Genomic DNA, 18,402 nt, shown 5'->3' on the forward strand with positions numbered 1-18,402 from the left:
AAACAAGAAATGAACAAGAAATGCCTCCCTCAAAATAAACAAAAATAAAATATAATGAAATAAAACAAAACATGCCAAAAAAAAAACAACGATACGCCAATAAAATTAAAAAAAAGGAAAACATACAAAAGCAACAAGAAAAAAAATTAAAAGCAAGGCAACACTTAAGAAACAGACGCAACAACACCAGAAAAACGTCAGTAAGCAAGACTTGGCTTCTTATCACGTGTAGTATAATTTTTCTTCTCTCCTTGTTGGTTGGTGTCGCCCTTGTCGGGGTGACGGCTGGCGGCGCGGGCTGGCAGCGTGATCGAATGTTGCAGAGAGAGAGAGAGAGAGAGAGAGAGAGAGAGAGAGGGAGAGAGGGAGAGGGGGCAGGTAAACGAATGGACGGGCTAGCTCTCTCTCTCTCTCCTTGTGTGTGTCTGTACGTGCGTCTGTCCTCTGAAATTATCACACTCATCTTTGCCTCAGCTACGCAATACTGAATTTTTCCTTTACATTATAGATTACCCTGAGAGAAGAAGACCAATAGCTGGGAATCTGTGAAGTGAACAAGAAGTGACGGCGTAGCACATGGGTGACTGTGTGACTAAGGGGGTGAGTGGTATAAGAGGTATTGACAAGGGGAGAGAACCGTGTGTGTGTGTGTTTGTGTGTGTGTCAGGCCATTACCGCGGACTCTGCTTAACCTAATCGGCGAGACCATAACAGACGCCATTGCCCAGCTGTTCTGCAGATCGTGGCGGTGTGTAGTGCAGTGTCTAATCATAATCTCTTATCCTTTTGTCTGTCTGTCAGTTGTGTTTTCTGTCGTTTATTGCTACTACTGCTACTACTACTACTACTACTACTACTACTACTACTGCTACTGTGTAAAAAAAACGAATATAGATTAACTGCCTGAGTGATATTCTTTGTTTGATGTGCTTTTGTGTTGTGATGTGATGTAGAAGCACTCGTTCACACACACACACACACACACACACACACACACACACACACACACACACACACACACAGGTGGAGGGGAGACAACGATGTAAATTAGGATATTAAGTGAACTGTTTATGAGGAAGACCTTACTGAAACTGTGTGTGTGTGTGTGTGTGTGTGTGTGTGTGTGTGTGTGTGTGTGTGTGTGTGTGGTGTGTGCGTGTGCGCCACGTTATTCCATTAATGTCGATCATTTTTACATATCCGTGCACATTTGCTCATATCCTCCCTCCTCCTCCTCCACCTCCTCCTCCTCCTCCTCCTCCTCCTCCCAGGACAACGATCGCCCTTCTCTATCTCCGAAACAAATCGTAATCGATGGATGTTTTGCGCGTAGTTCGTAATGGGAAGGGCGGGTGGGAGTTGCTTCCTTCCTCTCTCTCTCTCTCTCTCTCTCTCTCTCTCTCTCTCTCTCTCTCTCTCTCTCTCTCTCTCTCTCTCTCTCTGTCTCTCTCTCTCTGTCTCTCTCTCTCTCTCTCTCTCTCTCTCTCTCTCTCTCCCCAAGTTGAAGTATTTTGGTATAACTTAACAAAAAAGATGATTGCAGAAAAACCACACACAAATTACATGCAAACTATTTGAAATCTTGAGTTTGTAACGCAAATAAAGTCACACACACACACACACACACAGAGAGAGAGAGAGAGAGAGAGAGAGAGAGAGAGAGAGAGAGAGAGAGAGAGAGATGGAAATGACCAATTAATACCAAACATAATTTCATGCTCATAATAATGCCATATTTCCCCGCTGGCTGTGTTGACCGTCACCGCTGGACGCAACCCTGGACCTTCCCACTCCCCACTCTCACCCTTACCCCGCAGCCACACACGAGCGCTGACTCCCTCCCCAGCACACCGCCGCTCCCGCCCCTTTGCCTGCGCCGCTCTGATAATTGACTCGCGCATCTGATTCCATGGTAAATAAAAGGACAAATAGAAAGGTTTCCGGACGGACCCGGGGCTCGTGTGAACATACCCGAACCATTTAGGGGAGACAGTGGAAATCAGGGAGGCGATAGAGGAGAGCCAATGCTGGGAATGGCTGGCGATGCTGGTACGGCGAGGCTTAGAACTCTGCTGCTTTGGTTGTGGTTGGGTAAAGACTGCTGCTGGTACTGTGAATGGTGGTGGTGGTGGTGGTGGTGGTGGTGATTGTGTGTGTGGTTTCTGGAAGGTTGGGAGATGTTGTGTGTGTGTGTGTGTGTGTGTGTGTGTGTGTGTGTGTGCGCGTTGGGGGAGGGCCAGGATGTGATGTATTGTTGGTAGTACATATTCGAGTGTGTTTAAGTGATGATGGTGGTTGTAGTAGTAGTAGTAGTAGTAGTAGTATTGTATAATTGGTAGTTCTTGTTGTTGCTGTTTTTTTTTTTTTCATATATCTTTGTATGTTTCATTCTCTTCATATGTTAATCTGTACATATGTGTCTCTCTCTCTCTCTCTCTCTCTCCTCTCTCTCTCTCTCTCTCTCTCTCTCCATAATTTATTTATCCCTATTCTTCTCCAATTATTGATTTAATCATTTATAACCTCCAATGAAAAAATCTCATCGGAAATTTTTTTCAATTTTTTTTACAGGTCCGGACCTGCGTTCAAAATTTTGAAAAAAATTTGAATTTAAAGAATTCTTACGTAACAATTGTGATAAGTTCTTTATGTAAAAAGGACTTATAATACATATGAAAAATAGTCTTTTGAGTTTTTTAAGGTACGGTACAGATAAAAATCATATTTCACCTTTTATAAAAAATTACGACGAGTACAAAACACACTTTTTAAATAGATATATAATTTATATAACCCTATTCTTCTTCTCCAATTATTGATTTAATCATTTATAACCTCCAATGAAAAAATCTTATCAGAAATTTTTTTCAATTTTTTACAGCTCCGGACCTGCGTCCAAAATTTTGTAAAAAAATTGAATTTAAAGAATTTTTACGTAACAATTGTGATAAGTTCTTTATGTAATAAGGAACTCTCTCTCTCTCTCTCCACTTAACGACAGGTGTACGCACGTTACGACCTAATTAAGAGCAGGTGTTCAGACACAAGCGGAGTTGCTCGCTCCAACATTCTCGCCTTAACGTGCTCGGTTCTTCCGGCGCCAGCACGTGTTAACGCACCAACACCGCCCGCACTGTTAAGAATAATGAGTAAATACGTGCATAGGTCAGTAACCAGTCATCGGTAGAGAGACAGAGAGAGAGAGAGAGAGTTATGCAGCAACATTGAGGGCGTGGGATGTCATAAGGGGTAAGAGACAGCATCGTGTGAGTACAGTGTGGGATGGATTGAAGTAAACTGTTTCTGTTAACCATACAAGGGTGGGAAAGATTCTGGATGCAGCAACAATGAGGGCGTGAGGTGTTGTGGGGACAGCATCATGTGAGTGTGGGGGTGAGAGCGTGAGGTGTTGAGGGGACAGCATCATGTGAGTTTGGGGGTGAGATGGAGTAAACTATCTCTGCTAATCATAAGAGGAAACTGTACAATATTTTTATCCGTATGGTAAAAGAAATTCACCAATGTTTCCTCTGCCGTTCACGTGTAATGTAAAATATTCCTAATGCTCTGCTAAAATAAAAATAAAAATAAATAAAAAAAATCCAGGGAAAAAATGCGTAAAAAGGTAATTAAGAGGAAACTTGTGAAACTGTAGACCAGACCATCCACTTGTTTTTTGAGAGAGAGAGAGAGAGAGAGATGAGAGAGAGAGAGAGAGAGAGAGAGAGAGAGAGAGAGAGAGAGAGAGAGAGAGAGAGAGAGAGAGAGAGAGAGAGAGAGAGAGAGAGAGAGACGACCACCACATCCCTCCCTCGCTCCCTCCCTCCCTCCCCCCCCAAACACACGCATATACCTTCTACCATAAACAAGCTCTCCCAGTACCCTGCCTCCTCCTCCTCCCTGCACAGTTTTATTTTCTTTTTTCCCTTCGTGGCGGGGGACGGAGAGACGCCGTTTAGCACACCACACCGGCGGGTCCCGATCAGCCGGCCTCCTAATGGCGTTGTTTTGAGTTGGCTGGCTCATTATTACGCGAGCGGCAATAAAAGGCTGCTCCAGGTCCACAGGGCAACCCCAGTAGACCTCCACCCCTCTCTCTCTCTCTCTCTCTCTCTCTCTCTCTCTCTCTCTCTCTCTCCCAGTGCGCAGGTAAAAATTATTCGTCTTAATGCGCGGCTGTGACTCACGTATGTGCTCGGCTGGTGTTTCTTTTTTTCTTGCTTTCTTTCTTTTCTTTATTAAGTGGTGGATTCCGTGGCATTTAAGAGATGTGTGTGTGTGTGTGTGTGTGTGTATGTGTGTGTGTGTGTAAGGTACATAAACACTCGAGGTAATTTACATAAACCCTCAAACAATGCATTTTTCTTTACGTGTCAAGGAACAAGAATACAGATAAATGGCGTAAGTGTTTAGTCAGTTGTCTCGAGGAGTAGTTTCCAAAACCAGTTAAGTACCACGCGTCGTCTTTCCTCTTTTCAAGCAGTTCATTTCGTAGGAAGGAGGAAATAACATAGACGGGTAGAGAATCACAGAGTTTACAAGTGAAAGGAATGAAAGAGTGAAGATTCTGACTGAATTTTGCATTAGAGAGATGGACGGAATAAGGGCGACAACGCGGGAGGGGAGGAGACGAAGAAGAAATGCAGTTAACACGTCCAGAAGAACAAAAACACATGACACTATCAGGTTTACATGGAACACAGACGCTGATCACACTGAATCGTTCATACTGGTCTGTTCATAAAATTTTTGCTTGCAGTATTATCCTTTTCACTTGTTCCTCTCAACATATTGTTTGTTTTCCAGTGCCTTTGCGTTGACATTGATTTGTGTTGATATCCTGAACTTATTGATGCTGGAGTTTCAGTAGAAGTATATCACAGTACCTCCTTGCACCGTAACACCGTTCCAGAGAGAGAGAGAGAGAGAGAGAGAGAGAGAGAGAGAGAGAGAGAGAGAGAGAAGGCACTCGGGGTCTTAAACAAAATCCTCCATCAGGTCGTAACAGCTCTCGACAGGCCGGCAGCTTCCTGGGTTGGCGGGGCGCAGCGGGGGAGGGAGGAAGGAGGGACAAGAAGGGCGGGGAGGGGGTCGTCTCTGTAAGGGTCATTAGGGAGTTAGGTAAATCCGGTCTGAGCCGCGGAATAACGAGCGACTGGCCCCTTGTTAGACCTAATTGTCCTGCAAAACTACTGCAACGTGGAGATTTGGCGCAGACTTGACGGGGGCTCCTGTTTACGACACGGGGGAAGGGAGGCGATCTTCTTCTCCTCCTCCTCCTCCTCCTCTTCCGACGACGAAGACTACGACGACGACAACAACGACGGCTACGACTGTTCCTTGTCGACTGCTTCTTCCTCCTCCTCCTCCTCCTCTTTCTAGTTGTTGTTGTAGTCCTCGTCTTCATTGTCTTCGTCCTTCTTATTCTTGTTGTAGTTCTTTTTGTTGTTGTTGTCTTTTACATTCATCTTTTACGATCATTATTATCATCATCATCATCATCATTATATTCCCAAACTGATATCAAACAACTACTTTTGACGCCATGAACACTCCTTATTTATTTTATTTTATTTATTCATTTATTTATTTTTTATCCTTTTTACTTTCCAGCTCTATTCCAAAATCAGCACGTTGCCTCTCACACTGCAATTACCACAGCCAGAGCTTCTAATGTGTAGCTCTCTCAGCGGCTTCCGGCATCACGTTACCTTACTCCCTCGAACGCTGGTGCCTATACAAGTCTAGTCATTGACATTACACAGCACCTTAGGACACAATTGCAGGATGGAAATTAAGAGAGTATATATATATATCTTTTTTTTTCAACTGGCCTTAAGATTGTGTCAGAACATCAAGTGGATACGAAAGATTACTCAAAAAGGTGACAGATTCTAAGGAGATCAGGGGACATAAGAATGGAAGAAAGCGCAAAACACAAGACAGTAATTACGAAAGGTTACCAACTCTAACAACTAAAAGATTCGAAGATCAGAGTACTCACGAATGAAAGAAGGAACTAAACTGAAGTGAATACGAAAAGCAACTCTAACAACTCAAATATTCTAAGATCATACGACACACGAATGAAAGAAAACAAGGCAGTGAGTAGAGGAAACTAGTCGCGTCCACCATTTTCCTTCCCTAGGCACCGGAAGTCACGATAACAGCTCCCTTGCATTTAAACATCGCCACATTTTCAGGAATAGATAAAACCTCACTTCCTCGCCTGTGCCTCCTGCGTGAGTGGTGGTGCGCGGGGCGTCGGGTGGGTGATCTCAAGGACCCGACACGCTGCACATAAAGTCACGGTACATGGATGCGTGTCTTAGCATGGCTCGCGTGTCACTCCCAAACCGTGACATGTGTGTGGCGGCCTTCAGGTAAGACACGCACTACCGGGAACAACATGGCGGCGAGTCACAGGTCATACGGGACGCTCATATTGTGAGTTAGTTAGGTAGTTCATTAATTAGGTGTAGTTCTTCAGTGGTTTAGGTCGTGAATATATTTGTTAGTGTGATAGATACTTACCGTGTTATTTACTTGTTTTTATTGTGATAGATAGTTATATAGTTAGTGGTATCGTTGATTTATGAGTTTGTTAGGCATTTGTATACATCGTCAGCCATTAATTAGTGTGATAATCAGGCAAATAGTTAAACAGCTAGTATTCCTGCTCGGATACTTAACATTCGTATAAAAAATATTCAAGAGGAGAAAATCTGCTGGAGGAAATGCGACTGACTACAAGACCGAGGTTCGACCCTGGGCGCCTGAGAAAACCGTGCATACATCGCAACCACTTTACCACTGACATCACCACCACCACCACCACCACCAACACCGTCACGGGGAGCGCTACCATTAATTTCAGCACGCCATTAAGCAGGGTGGAAAGGGGAGGGAAGACCATGGAAGGGGAGGGTAGTGCAGGAGGGGGGAGGGCAGGGAGTCTTCCTCAGCATCTGGGTGCCGGCAGTAATAAAGTGGCCAATCAGAGCAAGGATTAGCTCTCCCTCCTTCCTTCCCTCTCCCTCTCCCTCCCTCTCGCCCTCCCTCCCTCACGTATCTCTCCCTTTCTCTCTCCCCTCTCTTGTTCTCTTCCTCCAGCCATCCCTCCCTACTTCAAGGATTAGCTTCTCTCTCTCTCCCTTCCCCCTCTCCCTTCCCCTTCCTTTTCCCCACCTCTCTCTCTCTCCCCCTCCTTCTCTCCTCCTCCTTTCCGTCCATCGTTGTGAAAGAAATACTTGGTTGTTAAGGTTTTTGGTTCTTGGTTGTAAAAGGGAGAATGACCGCTCAGGAGAGAGAGAGAGAGAGAGAGAGAGAGAGAGAGAGAGAGAGAGAGAGAGAGGGGGGGGGGGAATAGTACTACAAAGACCAATCTGAAACAAAAACACACACATACACACACCTTTTTCTTTTCTTCCTTCTTTCCTTCCTTCGTTCATTCACTTCATTCTTCTTCCTCCTTACCTTCCTTCATTCATTCCTTCATTCATTTATTTTCTTCCATCTTCCTTCATTCCTTCCTTCATTCCCTCCCTCCTTAGGACATAAAAAGAGAAGATATAATAGACGTTTAACTTTCAATCGAATTAAGCCACTCTCCCTCCCTCTCTCCCTCTCTCTTTTTACCTTATTTTTTCTTTACATTTACGTCTAAAATCGGGTTATAGTCTTGGCCCTTTCTTTCCGCGAATATCCAAGTATCTTTTTTTCTTTCCTCAGGTGGGGGAGAGAGAGAACCAATTGGGAGATGGCTTGTAAAAAATGGGATTACCGGCTAATTGGTGCGGGGAGGCGATGTTGTGTGGGGGATTACCTGGCCGTGATGACAGGTGCGAGCAAGGAGGGATGACCAGGTGTGCTCGATTAATTAGTGAAGTCAGGCCAGGTGGCGGGGCTTGTGCTTCATAACAGCAACTTGAACGTAAGAAAAGGAAGTTGCGTGTTGTTTTGTAGGTGTGTTTCAGGTGTTGAGGATGTACAGGTGTTGTTCTTGGTGTTCTGTTATGGGTGTTGTTGTTCTTTCAGTTTTGGTGTTGTGGTGCGAGTGGTGTTTTCTCAAGTTTGGGTTCACTGTAGTATGAGTGTTGTTGTTCTCCTTTTCTCTTTGGTGTTCTGTAGTGTAAATGTTCTGTTTTTAAACCCGTGGTGTTCTGCAGTATGAGTGTTATTGCTTTCCTCAAGTCTTCGTGTTCTGTGAGTGTTCTTGTTTTCTTTAAGTCTTGGTTTTCGATGTGTTATTATATATATATATTTTTTTCGTTGCTATCTTTTCATTTATCCATTTCACGTACTACCTTCCTTTCGGCTCTATAATTTTCCACTTTCTTACTGTTTATCGATATTTTCCCTTGCACTCAACTAAACATTTCCTCAGTTATCAGTCTCTTACAGTGTTTCAAAGTAAGCACGTTTGTTTGCAGCAGAAAGCCATCAGTTATTGTATGAATATTTACTATGTTTACTGATACACACCTCTTGTTTCTTTCTGTTTGTCCAAGTATGTCGGCGTTGTATATTGCATTGGCCAGTCAGGCAGTCAATGGGATAATCAGTTTGTGAGTTATTCAGTTAGTTAGTTGGTTAAATGGTTTGTCAGTTATTTAGTTAATTAGTTAATCAATTAGTTAGTTAGCCAGTTAATATGTAAATCACGCAATGTGTCCGTCATGTCTCAAAAGTCTACAACTAAAACAAGAACATTACTTACGCACAGTTAAAAAAAAAAAAAATCGTTCCGTACATTTCTATTGATCCAAACTTACTCTCTTCCCTAACACACACACACACACCACACTAAATTCTGCTCTCATCGGGGGAACACAGTGTCGTATAAAGTGTCGGGAGGTGGAGCAATTTCAACTCCAGCTGGACCTCGAAGCGGCGGCGCCTTATTGCGTGATGCGGCGCCACTTGAATATTCATGTGTCGGACCGAAGCGCTGCCGTGTTGGTATTGACGTGATTACGAAGGTGGCGAACGGCAAGATGAGGGACACCAGAATAAGGGGAGCTGAGGGAACGAGTGAGAGGGATGCTACAGATATGTTATGTAGAGTTAAATGTATAAAGGTGATTAGATACAGCAGCGTGAGTGATCTTAGGTGAATAAAGGAGTTTTAGCTGGACACTAGAATTAAAGGAGCTGAGGAGGTGGATGAGAGAGACGTTACGGATATGTTAGGTAGATTTAAATAAATAAAGGTAATTAGATACAGAAACGTGAATGATCTTAAGTGAATATATAGGAGTTTTGTGTATACTGAATAAAAGTAAGAGAGTTTAGGGAATAAGGGAAGGATACTACATAGGAAGTCGGAGGATTAAAGAGGATAATGTGCAGTAGAAAGACCCTTCCAAGTGAAAGAGTATTATAGGAGTTCTGAGTCACTAAATAGTAAGCAATAAATGTAGGGGAGTTGAGAAATCAGTGAGACTTGTTGAAATAAAGAATTGAGGAAATTGAAGGGCCAAGATAACATTAAAAGTGAGCGACTCTGAATGAAGATTATTATGAGTGTTTTGAGATAGTGAAGAAGTAACATCGAATTATGAGCAAGTTGAAATAGTATAGAGAAAAAAGACAAACATTAGGTGAAAGTTTTATTTTTTGCATGAAGTATTTAGTGTTTGAGAGAGAGAGAGAGAGAGAGAGAGAGAGAGAGAGAGAGAGAGAGAGAGAGAGAGAACAGAAGAACAAGTGATGAACTAGAGAAAATTCGAATGGTTTACAAAAATAAATATAAAAAAGCAACTCTCTCTCTCTCTCTCTCTCTCTCTCTCTCTCTCTCTCTCTCTCTCTCTCTCTCTCTCTCTCTCTCTCTCTCTACCGACAGGCAGTATATAATCTTCGGTTTTAATCGCGAAATTACAAGATCCCGGGCCACAATTAGCGTCACTTTGGTTTATGTGTTTTCCTTAATCTCCCGTAATGATCGAGGTCGGAGCGCGTCAGGGTAAACACGGCGCTGATGTGTCTTCCTCCTCCTCTTCCCCCTGCGCCTCCCCTTCCTTCTGCCACCGTGTGTTGGGGACTCAAGGTTAGATAAAGGAAGGAGGTGATGTATGGGAAGGACCAAGAGGAGGAGGAGGAGGAGGGGAAGAAGGAAAGGTTGGATGTGTGAAATATGTTAGTACTTGTAGTATATAGTTGTAGTAGTAGTGATATTTTTTATTTTGTAGTAGTAGTGGTGGTGTTGGTAGTAGTAGTAGTAGTAGTAGTAGTTGTTGTTGTATGCAGCGTATCATAACCTCACTGTATTTGGGTGGTGGTGACATTGGTGTTGAAAGGAAAAGTAGAGGAAGAGAACTAAGAGGAGAAAGAGGAGGAGAAGCAGGAGAGGGAGGAGGTGGCGGAGACATCGGCGGGGTGATAGGCGGAGGTAGACTGAGGGGGGAGGAGGAAGAGGAGGAGGAAGCAGCCTACGTAGCTCATTAGTGGAGGCCGTCAGGGGATTAGCAGGCGGCGATGAAATGCAAGGTAGCGGGGGCCGTGAGCTACACCTGCTAATTTCGGAGGTCGGCCTCGCATAAGTCCCCCCAAAGATAAGCCCGTTTCGGGAAGATTACGTGCAGTTTCCGGGTCGACGAAAAATAGATTAGCGCCAAGACCTCGCCAGCCACTCCTCCGTGTCTGCCTGCATGCTTATCTCTATGCCTCCTGCTGCCCTCTAGCCTGCCCACCCCACCTGCCTACCTGCTTGCCTGACTGCTTGTTTCCTTGTTTCCTCGCTTGTTCCTTCTCTTGCTATCATCATTTCTTGTCTATTCCATTGCACATATCTTTATTCGTCTCTCTTTTCCTTCTTTTTTTTTTATCCTCCTCTGTCTATTTCCTTGTATATGCATTTTCTTCTCCACCTCCTTTTATCTTCTTCCTTGCTTTCTTTCTTTGCTTGCTAATTTGCTAGCTATCATCCTTTCTCGTCTATTCCTTTGTTTCCCTTACCTCCTGTCTGTGCCTGCCTCTGCTTGCCTAGTCCGTGGAGGATAAGAAGTGGTGATGATATCTAGTTAGTTCAGTGAAGGGATCAAGGCAAGGGATGGTAAAGAAACTGAAGTGTTAGCAGAGAATGGAAAGATGAGTGTTGATGAGTGGAAGGAGGGGCGGGAGAGGGTTAAGGGTCGTCATAGCATGTGAATGTGTTAGTAAAACGATGAAAACAAACACACAACCTGTCATTACGTGGATGCAGACAGATATGAGGTAGCTGTAATGAGCGGCTTAATTGGTGGAGTAAAGTGCGATAACAAATGTCGTGTGAGGTGTTTAGTGTGTGTGTGTGTGTGTGAGAGAGAGAGAGAGAGAGAGAGAGAGAGAGAGAGAGAGAGAGAGAGAGAGAGAGAGAGAGACTACTACTGTTACTACTACTACTACTACTACTACTACTACTACTACTACCACCTAATATTATAACATCTGGTTGAGTAAATACTTGTGGTCTTACTCTTTCTCTCAATTTTTATTTATTTATTTATTTTTTTTCCTTTTTTAACAGTGAGTCAGCAAGTGTGAAAGGCGGTGTGTGGGGTCCGTAGTGTTTTGCTGAGCCTGCTGGTGGTGGGTGGTGGTGGTGGTGGTGGTAGTGGTGAAGAGGCTAAGAGTGAAGAAAGGTAGGAGGAAAATTGTTCTTGGTGGTGGCGATGGTGAAAGGAGATGGGGTGGTGGTGGTGGTGGTGGTGAAGAAAAGTGGTGGTAGTAGTAGTGGTGGTGGTGGTGGTGGTAGTGCTTTTTTTACGCTATCAATCTACTCCATTCAACACCACACGACCACCACAATAAGTCACCACCACCACCACCACCACCACCACATGAGCGCGGCGTCTCCTGGGGGTCATCTCTCCACCAGTCTCACTTTGATTAGACTTGATAAACTTTACATTAAACAGCCATCAGAGTCCGCCGGGGTGTCCTAATGCGACATAATTCAAGGCATACATCTTTTTATTGTCGGATATCACGCTTCCTCGCCCTCCCTCCCTCCCCTCTCCCTCTCCCTCTCTCCCTCTCTCTCTTCCCTTCCCCTCCGTCGGAAGTTTAATGTTGGGTGATTTCCATTAGGTGGTTTGATACGTGATATTAGTGCTAATGTCGCCCCGATGGTCCTCTAATTGGTGGCCTTCGGCAGGAGGGACACGGCGACCCTCTCCTGCTGTCGAGAATTTAATAATATCAAACGCCAAGATGTGACTGAGTGAGGGAGCTCTTAGTCCACCCTCCCCCTCTCCCGCTTTCCTCCTTTCCCTCCTTTCCTTCATCCCTCCGTCACTTTTTCTCCTTCCCTTCATCTCTCCGTTTTTCTCTGTCCTCTACTTTGATTTTCCGGTCCCACCTCCTCTGTTTTTTATCTTTAATTTCTCCCTCTTTCTTTATGTTTTTGTCCAGTTTTATTCCTACTTCCATCTCCTTTCGTCTTGCTATCGTTCTCCCTCCTCTTCATGTCTCCTTTCGCATTTTCCTTTCCCCAAACTGTTACTTCTATTGTCTCCTTTCCTATCCCTATCGTAGTCTATTCTCTGTATCTTCCCTTTTCTCTACTCTTTTCTTAACATCCTTCCCTCTTCATGTGGTCTCTGTTTCTGCTCTATCTTTCTCTCCCTCCTCTTCAAGCCACTACTCGTTCCCTGCTTTTCTCCCCACGTAGCAGTGAACACCCAGTCTTCACACCGACAACCTGCTTCATCGCGGCTCGTAGATTAATGCATTAGTTACCGGCATCAGAAATTGAGGTGTTACAAATTTCATGGTGAGTTTTCCGGTTTTGCGGATGTTGCGGCGTCTGTACGTCCGTCCTTCCTTCCTTTCTTGAATCCTTCCTTTATCTTGTTCGTCAGTTCGTGTGTCTCTGTTTTGTCTGCCTGTCTGTGTGTTTATGTGAATAGAGAAGTGTTTTTTTATTTATTTATTTATTTTTTTTAGTAGTGAAAGATTAAACAAAACAGGATATTTTTTTAATTATGCATGTTCTTTTTGTCTTGGGCTGGTTATTTGTTTCCTTATTCAAGTATCCATTTCTGCTCTGCCATTGTGTGTGTGTGTGTGTGTGTGTGTGTGTGTGTGTGTGTGTGTGTGTGTGTGTGTGTGTGTGTGTGTGTGTGTGTGTGTTTGTGTGTGTGTGTGTGTGTGTCTTAGTCTGTTTATGTGTTTGCCTGCCTCCCTCTGCCACTCTCTCTCTCTCTCTCTCTCTCTCTCTCTCTCTCTCTCTCTCTCTCTCTCTCTCTCTCTCTCTCTCTCTCTCTCTGCCCGGGGACACTTAAGATGATGACGGTATTAACCTGGGAGACTCAATTATTTACACGTTTCTCTCCATCACGGCGGAGGCTGCGGCCGCCTTGCTAACTTAATAACACCAGCGATAAAGGTGTAGTCTCTCTCTCTCTCTCTCTCTCTCTCTCTCTCTCTCTCTCTCTCTCTCTCTCTCTCTCTCTCTCTCTCTCTCTCTCTCTCTCTCTCTCTCTCTCTCTCTCTCTCTCTCTCTCTCTCTCTCGCTCTCGCTCACACACACCACACACACACACACACACACACACACACACACACACACACACACACACACACACACACACACACACACACACACACACACACACACGCGCGCGGAAAAAATACAACCAACATCTGCCAAGGATTGAAATAAAAAGTAGGAAAGGAAAGAAAATACTGAAAGAGCAAACTAAATAAAAGAAAGTAAAAAAAAGAAAAAGTGACGAGCACACCCTGATCTGCGCAATACCAAAAGATGCTTAACCTCGTCATGCACAAAGGGGGATGCGAAAAATTAAGTCCCCCCACGCAATCTTTTTTTCAGAAATCGTGGTATGTAATTTGAAATGCAACCAAAGAACGTCCCACATGTATCCTCTCCCTTCTCTCTCTCTCTCTCTCTCTCTCTCTCTCTCTCTCTCTCTCTCTCTCTCCTCTCTCTCTCTCTCTCTCCCTGTGTCCTTAATCCATCGCATTGAAGAAAAGCGATGGAAAAAAAAGTCGACAATGAAAAAAAAAATGAACATTCTACAGATTTCGTCTCAAGTTCTGAAAGATTCTTGATGATATTTTTTTCTCATTTTTTAATCTTTTTAAATTGCATGTTTTATTCAATTTTTTTTTGTTTGGCTTTCTCTCACTTTCTTTCATGTCATGTCTTCCTAGTGAGCTCATGTTGTGGTGCTGACGTGCGGGTCGCTCACTGCCCACGGATTAGGAAGCTGGGGAGTGACTGGCTGGAAAACACACACACACACACACACACACACACACACACACACACACACACACACACACACACACACACACACACACACACACATCATGACATAATAAAAACAGGATCATATTAGAACACTTCTTCAGCCTTGAATTTAATTACTTCATTGTGTGGTGTGTGTGTGTGTGTGTGTGTGTGTGTGTGTGTGTGTGTGTGTGTGTGTGTGTGTATTAAGCAAGACATACATAATATTCACACAACACAGCAGTCTTGTCAACCTCGACCTTGTTATCTTCCTCCTCTTCCTCCTCCTCTCTCTCTCACTCTCGCTCTCACCCTCTCCCCGTCCCTCCCTCTCCCTCTCTCCCTCCCTTACCACGCTAATACACCACACAGCAAGGAATAAAAGCGTAATGAAACCTAAATGTGGCAACAGCGTGTAACCAGACTGTGCCGCGACCCTTCCCACCCTCCCCTCCTCCTCTCCCTTCTCCCCTCCCCTAGCACCATCAACAGGGGGTCACAGCTCCCCCAGTAACACCATAACAGATATGAACACCCCCCAAAAATATTCTCCCCTTCCCCTTCCCCTCTCTTCCCCCATTCCTCGTCCTCCTCCTCCTCCTCCCTCCTCCTCCTCCTCCTCCTCCTCCTCCTCCTCCTCCTCCTCCTCCTCCTCCTCCGACGAGCATTTTACATCGCTCGGAGAGAACACAATTATAGAGGGTTCGCACTGCCTCTGTCTCACCTCTCTCTCTCTCTCTCTCTCTCTCTCTTTCTCTCTCTCTCTCTCTCTCTCTCTCTCTCTCTCTCTCTCTCTCTCTCTCTCTCTCTCTCTCTCTCTCTCTCTCTCTCTCTCTCTCTCTCTCTCCCGGCCCTCCCTCCTCCGGCCCTCCCTCCCCCGTGTGACCCTGGGTGATGACACAATTGGCCCTGTGATTGCCCCCCTCGTTGGCCCAGCTGCTCGCCCGCCTATTGGCCAAGTCAGGGCCGCGCCGTGTCGTAACGGAGACGACCAATGGCAGATGCGATAGTGATGGGGAAGAGCTTGTGATTTGATTATTTTGCTGCGGGGGGCCCATGGATATTTTTTTTTTTTCCAGTCTGTGTGTGCGTCTGGATTTCGTGTATATATATAGAAAAATCCGAAGGGGGTATTTCGGCGGGAGATTTTTGTGATATTTTGTCATGTTTATACGATATTGCGCCCGTAAACTGATGACAGATGGGGCGGTATTGGCCGAGGGGGAATCATTGGCTTACTTCGACGCTGGCTTCTGCAGGACGTGAGGGAGTGGTGGCGTGGAGACCAGGAGGTGGAGGAGGTGGAAGAGCAGGACCAGGAGGAGCAGGAGCAGGAGGAGGAGAATCATGAGTAGGAGTATTGGGAGGAAGAGGACAGGGAGGAAGAAGAGGCAAGGATTCTCAAGTAAGAGGTTAAAAAAAAAAAACATCTGGCGAGACACATGGACTCGTTCCTTCGGCAGCTCAGGTTGATTTGATGCAAGTCTCGACGGAGTGGCGGCGACCCTTCCTTCCCTCGCCAACTTGAAGCACCGCGGCTGTCGACGGTCCAACTCCTGAATTGGATTAATTTGACACCGGGTGAAAGTTTTTTTCTTTCTTTTTTTTTTTTATAATCGAGGGTGGAAATTAATTTAAAATGTAAATGCTTCCAGCACCGAGTGAGAAAGTAAAGAGTAAAAAAAAAATGCTAGACTTTTCATACGTGTGTGTGTGTGTGTGTGTGTGTGTGTGTGTGTGTGTGTGTGTGTGTGTGTGGGACGGGACGCAACCCTCCCCAAGGATCAAAGGCGCTGTGTTTCACCTGGCGTCCTTTTTCCTTCCTGCACAAAACCCACGAGCTCGACTCAACAAGAAAATGAGATGCTTTATCATGTTTATTTGGCGGGGGCGCGGTGAGCCCCTGACAGCGGGTCTTCTGCATGTCATGTGTCCTCCGGCGAGGCTTGGGCCGCGCCGCCTTGCATTATGTAGCGAGGTGCAGCGGCGCGCCCCAGCGGGCCACGGGTGGCGTGCCGCGCCCCATGCCACCTGGCACACCCCTGGAAGCCACCTGGAGGATTTCCCCAGCTAAGAGTCGTTGTTTTATTCATTTTCTGTCGTTTTTAGCTTATGAAAAGTGGAGTGGCGGCGCTGGTGGCGGGAGGCGGGCGGCTGGGCCTCAAACGGATTATATTTAGATGTGACTTGGAATCCCTGATCTAACGCCCCGTCACGGCGACAACCCGGCGGTAAATATATTCTGGATATGCCAACAGTAATATGACCGTTATGCCCTGAAATGGCTAAATTCGGCTGATTATATACGGAGCGCGGCGAGGACCCTGCTCGCCGGACCCGCCGCGGCCGCCGCCATAAAACCTTCATTATGGTAGACTTTTATCTCCATTATTCCGGAAGAACGTCATCTCGAGAGGGATTGATGTCCCCGGAGGAAGGACACGGCAGCCGGCGTCACCTCGCAGCCGCGGCGGAGGCATTGGCGGCGCAGGCAGTGAGGAGAGGAGGAGGGATGAGGCGGTAGTTGGCGCGCGCGTGTGTGTGATGACTGAGCCACCTGGCGCACAGCGGCACTCCGGTCGTCATATATTTCCATAAGCTGGACTCTGGCAGACTTTAGCGTCTCCCACCTTCACAAGTATAGCGCCATAAAGCTTCATTGCCGTCGTCTCCGGCCGTCTTGTGTCTTACGGGGGAAACAATAGCTGGGGAAACGCCACTTTACGGCCGCCTCCTCCACCCCAGACAAGCCGCTCCCCCGCGCAGCCATCCGTCTTGATTCCCGGGGCGGCGCTGCGCTTGTTATTCACCCGCGAGTCTCCCTACTTAGCATTCCCGACTTTTATGGGCCACGTCAAGTGCAGGTATTAAAATTTACAGCTCGTGGCATCGCGGCCAAAGCTTCGTGAGGCGAACACCCTGTTGTTTCCCTGGAAGGATTCACCTCGTATTGTTCACCTCCCATACACACACACACACACACACACACACACACACACACACACACACACACACACACCAATGCGGGACGTTTGCTTTGTGCGTCTGCGGGCAGGTGGTTGGTGCTGCTGGTGCCGACAGGTTGAATTCGCGCAATGCACACGTGAAGCCTTTCTGTTCGCCCCGCTGCAATACCGCGGACACAACCTGCATGACGGAGGACTGCACTGTCGCAGCTTCCCTCACTGTCGCTTTGTTTCCAGCCAGCTGCTCCCTTCCCTGCACACTTTCCACCGCCGCGCTGCCTGCTGTCTTATCTGTACCCGCGGGGCTGCCTCCTACACCCGTTGTCTCCATACCCTCGGGCTGCCTCTTTCCTCCCGCCGCGGGGCTCGCCATGCACGGGGCGGACAGGGTGTGCGCGCCGCTAACCCTCCGCCTGAGTTAGTACCGGCGGGGTCTATTCATTACCGCGACGCGACATTACCACCGTGGGTCTTGCCGCCACCAACACGACAATTACCAATTTGCAATAGCCAGTAATTCGTGGAGGCATTAGCCACTTCCCTGACACCCCACCCCAGGCCACTCCACCCGCCCATGCAACACCGCCGCCACCGCCACCACCACAAATACCACCTCACCAGCACAGCACAGATTGAGCCCGTCCCCGCTGCACACCACACACCACACACTACACCACTGCCACCACACCAGAACTCACTGCGCTGCCCTGCCTCGTTCTGTGTTCTTGTTACGCGTGATAAAACCGAAACATTGACGCGATGGAGACTAGATCCTTCTTCTCCTCCTCCTCCTCCTCCTCCTCCTCCTCCTCCTCCTCCTCCTCCTCCTCCCTCGGGGCAAACCTCACCCACGCCGCCGGCAGGTAAATAAAGCGGGAAAGAAGCGAGGCGATCCTTGCCATTACACCGCACCGGAAATTATGAAAACTAAATTATGAGGCCAGAAATTATACCTTGAGCGACCCCGCCAGTTAGTGATACGGCGGCCCCCTCTGTTTTTGTCCCCGGGGAGGGCGCCCTCACCCGAATACCGGCCAATGTGTGCCGATACTCCTGGTGCTGTGCGGCCAGATGTGTGTGTGTGTGTGTGTGTGTGTGTGTGTGTGTGTGTGTGTGTGTATGAGGATGGTATGACTGTGCTTGCTTCCTTAACAAGTGTGTGTGTGTGTGTGTCGTACAGTATAGTAATAGTGCATATCT

The 18,402-nt window shown here is 46.4% G+C and overlaps 2 protein-coding genes across 19 annotated transcripts in view; one reads left to right on the forward strand and one right to left on the reverse strand.

The window, feature by feature from the left end:
- Window positions 1–18,402, reverse strand: part of LOC135111165 (T-box transcription factor TBX20-like) — a 160,030-nt gene that overhangs the window by 46,865 nt on the left and 94,763 nt on the right. The window lies entirely within an intron of this gene.
- Window positions 1–18,402, forward strand: part of LOC135111169 (sucrase-isomaltase, intestinal-like) — a 195,758-nt gene that overhangs the window by 23,741 nt on the left and 153,615 nt on the right. For 3 of the 12 annotated variants that reach the window (XR_010273579.1, XR_010273578.1, XM_064024230.1), the window contains exon 2: window positions 509–600. The gene's annotated coding sequence lies outside the window, so the exon portion shown is untranslated. Of the gene's footprint in view, window positions 1–508; window positions 601–1,817; window positions 1,913–5,613; window positions 6,384–6,715; window positions 8,484–18,402 lie in introns of those variants that run through there. The other 9 variants (XR_010273582.1, XR_010273585.1, XR_010273580.1 and 6 more) reach the window with 9 other exon arrangements.

This window comes from Scylla paramamosain, chromosome 21 (genome assembly GCF_035594125.1).
Source record: "Scylla paramamosain isolate STU-SP2022 chromosome 21, ASM3559412v1, whole genome shotgun sequence".
NCBI lineage: Eukaryota > Metazoa > Arthropoda > Malacostraca > Decapoda > Portunidae > Scylla > Scylla paramamosain.